Genomic DNA, 8,203 nt, shown 5'->3' with positions numbered 1-8,203 from the left:
CTCCAAGTGTGAGTTTTGGCTCGGTTCATTGGCTTTCTTGGGGCACGTGGTGTCCAGCAAGGGTATTCAGGTTGATCCGAAGAAGATAGAGGCGGTTTAGAGTTGTCCCAGACTGTCTTTAGCCACACAGATTCATAGCTTTCTTGGTTTGGCAGGCTATTATCACCGGTTTGTTCAGGGATTCTCATCTATCATATCGCCCTTGACCAAGTTGACTCAGAAGGGTGCTTCATTTGTATGGTCGGACGAGTGTGAGGAGAGCTTTCAGAAGCTCAAGACAGCTTTGAACACAACTCCAGTATTAGTTTTGCCATCAGCTTCAGGTTCATATACCGTGTATTGTGATGGTTCGAGAGTTGGTATTGATTGTGTTTTGATGTATGAGGGTAGAGTTATTGCTTATGCTTCTCGTCAGTTGAAACCCTACCAGAAGAACTACCCCGTTCATGATTTGGGGTTGGCTGCCATAGTTCACGCTTTGAAAATTTGGAGACATTACTTGTATGGTGTGTCTTGTGAGGTGTTTACTGATCATCGTAGCATCCAACACTTGTTCAAACAAAAGGATCTTAATTTGAGGCAGCGGAGATGGTTGGAGTTGCTTAAGGATTATGATATCACTATATTGTACCATCTGAGAAAGGCCAATGTGGTGGCCGATGCTTTGAGCCGAAATGCAGTGAGTATGGGAAGTTTGACATATATTCTAGTTGGGGAGAGACCTCTTGCAGTTGATATTCAGGCCTTGGCCAATCGGTTCGTGAGATTAGATATTTCGGAGCCCAGTCGGGTATTGGCTTGTATGGTTTCTCGGTCTTCCTTATATGATCGCATTAGAGAGTGCCAGTATGATGATCCACATTTGCTTGTCCTTAAGGATAGAGTTCAGCATGATGATCCCAGAGATATGACCATTGGTGATGATGGGGTGTTGAGGATGTAGGGCCGGATTTGTGTGCCCAATATGGATGGGCTTCGGGAGTTGATTCTAGAGGAGGCCCATAGCTCGCGGTATTCCATTCATCCGGGTGCCGTGAAGATGTATCAGGATTTGAGGCAGCACTATTGGTGGAGAAGGATGAAGATATTGTGGGATTTGTGGCTCGGTGTCTCAATTGTCAGCAGGTGAAATATGAGCATCAGAGACTGGGTGGCTTGCTTCAGCAGATAGATATTCCAGAGTGGAAGTGGGAAAGGATCACTATGGACTTTGTTGTTGGACTTCCACGGACTTTGAGGAAGCTCGATTCTATTTGGGTGATTGTGGATCGGCTGACCAAGTCCGCGCACTTCATTCCTGTGTGTACTACCTATTCTTTAGAGCAGTTGGCAGAGATCTATATCCGAGAGATTGTTTGTTTGCATGGTATCCCAGTTTCCATCATTTCAGATAGGGGCACTCAGTTTACATCGCAGTTTTAGAGGTCTGTGCAGCGAGAGTTGCGTACTCAGGTTGAGTTGAGCACAACTTTTTACCCTCAAACGGACGGGCAGTCCGGGCGCACTATTCAGATATTGGAGGACATGTTACGTTCTTGTGTCATTGATTTCGTAGGGTCATGGGATCAGTTTCTATTGCTTGTAGAGTTTGCTTATAATAACATCTACCAGTCGAGTATTCAGATGGCTCCGCATAAGGCTTTGTATGGGAGGCGGTGTAGATCTCCAGTTGGTTGGTTCGAGTCCAGTGAGGCTAGGCTATTGGGGACAAACTTGGTGCAGGATGCCTTAGAAAAGGTGAAGGTGATTCAGGAGAGGCTTTGTACCGCGCAGTCGAGGCAAAAGAGTTATGATGATAGGAAGGTTCAAGATGTGTCCTACATGGTTGGCGAGAACGTTCTGTTGAAGGTTTCGCCCATGAAGGGTGTTATGAGATTTGGAAAGAAAGGTAAATTGAGTCATCGATTCATTGGGCCTTTTAAGGTGCTTCGGAGGATTGGGGAGGTGGCCTATGAGCTTGCTTTGCCACCCAGCTTGTCGAGTGTGCATTCGATATTTCATGTTTCTATGCTCCGAAAGTATATTGGAGATCCGTCTCATGTTTTGGATTTCAGCACGGTTCAGTTGGATGATGATTTGACTTATGATGTGGAGCCAATAGCTATTTTGGGTCATCAGGTTCGAAAGTTGAGGTCGAAGGATATAACTTCAGTGAAAGTGCAGTGGAGAGGTCGGCCCGTGGAGGAGGCTACCTGGGAGACCGAGAGGGAGATGCGGAGCAGATATCCTCGCCTATTTGAGGCTTCAGGTATGTTTCTTGACTCGTTCGAGGACAAACATTTGTTTAAGTTGGGGAGGATGTGACGACCTGGCCAGTCGTTTCATGAGTTACAGTTCTGTTTCCCCATTTCTGCTTCTTTATGCTTTGTTTATCCGTGTTATGTGATATCGGGTTGGTCGGATCGAATTCGGAATGATTTTGGTAAGGTTTGAGACACTTAGTCTCTTTTAAGGAAGCTTAAGTTGGAAAAGTCAACCGGACGTTGACTTATGTGTTAGAAGGCTCGAATGTGAGTTCCGATGGTTCGGTTAGCTTCGGTAGGTGATTTGGGACTTAGGAGAGCGATCAGAATGAGTTTTGGAGGTTCGGAGTAGATTTAGGCTTGAATTGGCGAAGTTTATATTTTGGCGATTTCCGGTTAGGGCTGTATTGGGTTGAACTTCCGCATTTTTATGATATTATCTGCTACTTAGTATTATCAAATCATGTTTTAGACTGTTTTCATGTTGTTTAACTGTTTAACATCGAATTGGGATAGTTGGTTGGCCTTGTCTTCACGAGAGGCGCCATCACGATGGGTCCGGATTTAGGGTCGTGACAACAGTGGTGGTGGCCGGCGAGCAGTGGGCGGTGAGGCAGCGGCGAGCAAGGGGCAGTGGTGGCGCGAGGTGGGGGATGGGATTTGGGTGAGTGAAATAGAGAAGGGGAGGGAAAGAGAGAGTTTGGGAAATTTTAGGGAAGGAAATAAGAGACATTGGGGGAGGGGGAGGGGACCCATTTTTGTCTCTAGAATTAGGAAAAGCAACCAACTTTGGTTGCTATTTTTGGTCTGTAAATATGTTTTGACCGTTTGACCAAAAATAGCGACCAACGTTGGTCGCTATTTAAAAAAAATTAAATTGTTTTTTTCTTTTTTGGTTTTTAAATATTATAAGCTATAAAAAAATTATTTTTAGCTATAAATATTTATTTTATTTAACTACAATTATTATAAATAATTATTAATATTCAATGATGCATGTAAGTCGATGAATCAATTTACAAGTGTATAAATCCCTAAAATAACCCGACCATGTGTTACTAGCCCTTCATGTTCTTATGTGTATATATATATATATATATATATATATATATATATATATATATATATATATATATATATAGAGAGAGAGAGAGAGAGAGAGAGAGAGAGAGAGAGAGAGAGAGAGAGAGAGAGAGAGAGAGAGATAACATATATATAACTTGTTATAGTATATGTTAGTATGTGTATATATATAACACACACACTTCGTGCTGCTTTAACTACATATATAGCATGTTATAGTATATGATATTGTATTCATTATTTGTATTATAACAGAGTTAATGAATTATATTTCTCTTAGGGATTGATTGACTTGTCAAGATCCTAATTAGTATATATAAGTCTATCAATCCCTAAAAGAACCCTACCTCGGGTTCTTTTAGGGATTGATTGACTTGTCAAGATCCTAATTAGTATATATAATTTTTCATCAAATATATCTATGTGTAAATTGATTCATCGACTTATAACCTACTCAGATGCATCGTTGAATATTTAAAACAAAACGTCTCGACCTATATCAATTAATCTGTTATAATTATTTCATCGACTTATAACCTAGTGATGAATGAATGTAATCCATTAACTCTGTTATAATACAAATAATCAATAAAATTTCATATACTATAACATGCTATATATGTAGTTAAAGCAGCACAAAGTGTGTGTGTTATATATATATACACACACTAACATATACTATAACAAGTTATATATACGTTATAATATTACAGTGAAGTGTCTCTGTGTGTGTGTCTATATATATATATATATACATGAAGCGCTAGTAACACAGGGTCGGGTTATTTTAGGGATTTATACACTTGTAAATTGATTCATCGACTTATAACCTACTCAGATGCATCATTGAATATTAAAAACAAAACGTCTCAACTTATCTCTCTCTCTCTCTCTCTCTCTCTCTATATATATATATATATATATATATATATATATATATATATATATATATATATATATATAATTTTAACTACATATATAACATGTAGAGTATATTTTAGTGTATTCATCTCTTGTATTACAAAAGTGTTAACAAATTACATTTATATTATTTAGATAGTAAATATAAAAGTGATTTTTAATTTTGACCAATGTTGACCTGAAAAGCGACCAACTTTGGTCGCTAATTATCCAAAAATTAAAATTAGTGACCAAAGTTGGTTGCTAAATTTAAATCAGATTTATTTATATATTTTATAATATTTAAAGTAATAATATAATTGTTAAATGTTAGAATTGGGTCCTAGATTAGCGACCAAAGTTGGTCTCTATCTGCTTCCCCTTTCGTAAGTGACCAACTTTAGTCGCTAATTTTAAATTATATTTATTTATATTTTATAATTTTTTTTAAATAATAATATAATTATTAAAATTTTATAACTGGGTCCCAGATTAGCGACCAAAGTTGGTCTCTATCTGCTTCCCCTTTCGTAAGCGACCAACTTTGGTCGCTAATTTTGAATTATATTCCAGTTGTGATGGCGCATCTCGTGAAGACAATGCCAGCCGACACTTCCCATTTTTCCAATTATTAACAATTTAGCATTTAGAAACAGTCTAAACATGAATAGATAATCCAAAGTAGCAGATAATATCATAAATACGCGGAAGAACAACCCAACACAGCCCTAACCGGGGTGTCACTAGTCATGAGCATCTATAAAACCTAATACAAGTCTGAAAGGTCTACAACTAGTACAAAAGTCTGATATGAGATAGAAATGATAAAGAGGGAGAAACACGGGTCTGCAGATGTCAAACAGCTTCCTCGTGAACTCCGAATGTCCGTCGGGAGCTCTCAACTCGCACTGGTAGGATCAGCAACGCTTGAATCTGCACACAGGGGTGCAGGGAGTAAAGTGAGTACTCCAACTTAGTGAGTAACAAATGTAAATAAAGACTGAAAATAAGAAATCACGTAAGGCACAAAGCATTTTGTAATGAAGCAGTAAAACCAAGTAAAATTAGTAAATCAGTGAAAGATAGGTAAAATTCTTTATCTCAATGTAGTTTCATGAAAAACCTTTTCAATGATTAAGCAGGTAATTGACAGTCAATTAAGAAAAATAACCACATAAGGTTTGCCCCTCGGGCACAATATCAACAAATCCGCCCCCGGGCAAAATTTTGGAACAGTACCCGCCCCTCGGGCATTCACATAGAACAATATCAGCCTCTCGGGCTCAATCTCATATCACAATGGGTACCCGCGCTCACTGGGGGTGTGCAGACTCCTGGAGGGGCCCTTTACGGCCCAATCGCAATAACAAGCCATTTATGGCATCAAAACTAGGCCCTCGGCCTCATATCAATCAAGCCACCTCGTGGCGTACATATCTCTGGCCCTCAGCCCCAAATCAGTATCTGTGTTTCCTCATAACATAGGTCCTCGACCTTACTCAGTCAAAAATCCTCACAAGCCCCTCGGGCAATAGTAAAATAGTGTTTCTCAGCCCAAACATCGTTTAAAAATATCATTTAAGTCTTAAAACTGAGTAAGCATGGTTGAGTATGAAAACAATGGAAAATAATGTGAATGAGTTCAAGTAATAAGTCAAAACAGTGAGGAAATAGTAATAAAAATCCCCGAAGGATTCAAATAGTTGGCACGAGGCCTAAATATGACATTCAGCCCAAATCATGAGGATAGCAAATAAGTTTAGTCAATTATGCGATAAAAATCATCAACTGGGACGGACCAAGTCACAATCCCCAATAGTGCATGACCCCACGCTCGCCATCAAGCTTGTGCCTCGCCTCAATATAGCACTACGATGTGCAAATACGGGGTTTCAAACCCTCAGAACATCATTTATAATCATTACTCACCTCGAACCGGCTAAATCTTTAGCTCGCGGCGCCTTTGCCCCTCGAATCGGCCTCCACTCGCATCGAATCTATCCAAAATCAGAACGAGGAAGTCAAAATATGCTAAGGGAACGAAGCCCAAGCGAAAACAATCAATAAAGGACACATATCCCAAAATTACCAAAACCCGACCCTGGGCCCACGTCTCGAAATTCAGAAATTTTTACACCAATAGATTCCTTATCTTCCCACGAGTTCATACATATCAAAAATTCTCAAATTCGACCCCAAATGGACCTTCAAATCCCCAATCAAAAGTCCAATTTTCCAATCCCTAGTTTTCCCCAATTTCAACATTTGATTCCCATAATTTCTAGTTCTAATTCACGAAATAATAGCATAGGAACGGGTTCTTGGTCCGAATTCCTTACCTCAATGAAGTTCTCTTGAAATCCCTCTATCAAATCGCCCAAAAATTTCCAAGGCCGAAGTAAAAAATGGTGAAATAGCTCAAATTCACGAAATGAATAACTTATATATTCTGCCCAGTTGTTCCACATCTGCGGCACAATAGACGCTTCTGCGGTACCGCATTTGCGGTCATTATTCCGCTTCTGCGGAAATCACTTAACTGGCTGTTGATACCTAATTTTTCCCTGTATATTTTTAATATGCAAAATACTTTCAAAATAGCATGAATATGCATATATAAGTATGTCCCAAGGTTTTAATATTTTTCTCTTAATTTTAAGGATTTTTAAATCAATTTATTGCCTTATTTTAGCAAGAAAAACCCAATAATTGTTCCCAAAATTATCATTTTGGTGATTCATCTATTGGATTCTCATATTTGCATTAAATATAACTAACATAATTTTTGCATATTTTTTTATAAATTTATTTAGTATTTTTAAAGCTAAATTGCACGTAATTGCGACATTAGCTTTTTTTTAAGATTTAATGGTGTTTATATTTATAAAATTAACTTCAGTATTTCTAATTGGATAATTATGTATTATTAATCAATTTATTGCTTTTAATTTATTTTTGAAAATTATTTTACTATTTTTTATAAAATAAATAAGGGAAAATGGTTATTTAAATGATAGCCCATTTGTATTTCAATTTTGGCCAGATTTGAACCCCTAATTAAACCCAATCTCAAACCCAGTTACCCAGCCCAAATCCTAAATCTACCCAACCCACAACCCGTTTGAATAACCCACCCGGATCCCCATTTAATCCAGGTCGTTGATCAAAATGATCAACGACCACCATTCACCCTTCCTAAATTAAACCAAACGACCCCCCAAACCCCTATCATTTCCCTCACTCAACCGACTCTCTCTCTGTCTCTGGTTCTCTCTAGAACCTTCCCCATCCCCCTCCTCTCTGATGAGTCTTATCCATCTTCTCCGGCCATCTCCTGGCCTGAATCTATGATGGTCTCACCACCTAACAACCTTCCAGGGTGCATACACGCTCGTTTGCTGAGGTTTCATGGCCTGACCACGAAGAAGCTTCATCCAGGCCTCGTTGATTCAAGTTTTATGGCAATCTCCGGCCTTGCTCCTGCAAGCTATGTCTGTTTCGAGCCTGGATTTGATTCCTCCTTCTTTGATCCAAGCCTTTCTCACAGTTTGGGTTCCTCTAAAACCCTAGCTTTTGAGGTTTTCCTGATCTCTTTAGATCTGTTCCAGATCCGTGTTTTCCCTAAGTTTTTAAACGATTTCGTGATATTTCTTTCAAAGCTATGTTTTCAAAACCCTTTATTTTTTTTCCGACCTAGGGTTTCTGAGTTATTTAGAGGCTTTTCTGATTTTCTTTTTATTTTGTGTGTTTTTTTACTACGTTTCTTCTACTGTGTTCTCTGTGAGTTTCTTATTAAGTTTCTTCCACTATGTTCTTAATTAGTTTCTTCTACCATGTTTCTTTATATGTTTCTCCTACTGTGTTCTAATTAGTCTTCTTCTACTATGTTTCTTATTAGCTTCTTCTACTATGTTTCTTTGATCTCTTCTACTGTAATTCGCATGTTACTCTTTTACTATGTTTCTCATGAGTTTTCG

This window comes from Nicotiana tabacum, chromosome 11, assembly GCF_000715075.1.
Source record: "Nicotiana tabacum cultivar K326 chromosome 11, ASM71507v2, whole genome shotgun sequence".
Classification (NCBI taxonomy): domain Eukaryota; kingdom Viridiplantae; phylum Streptophyta; class Magnoliopsida; order Solanales; family Solanaceae; genus Nicotiana; species Nicotiana tabacum.
The sequence above is the reverse complement of the archived record's forward strand: the minus strand, read 5'-3'. Positions refer to the sequence as shown.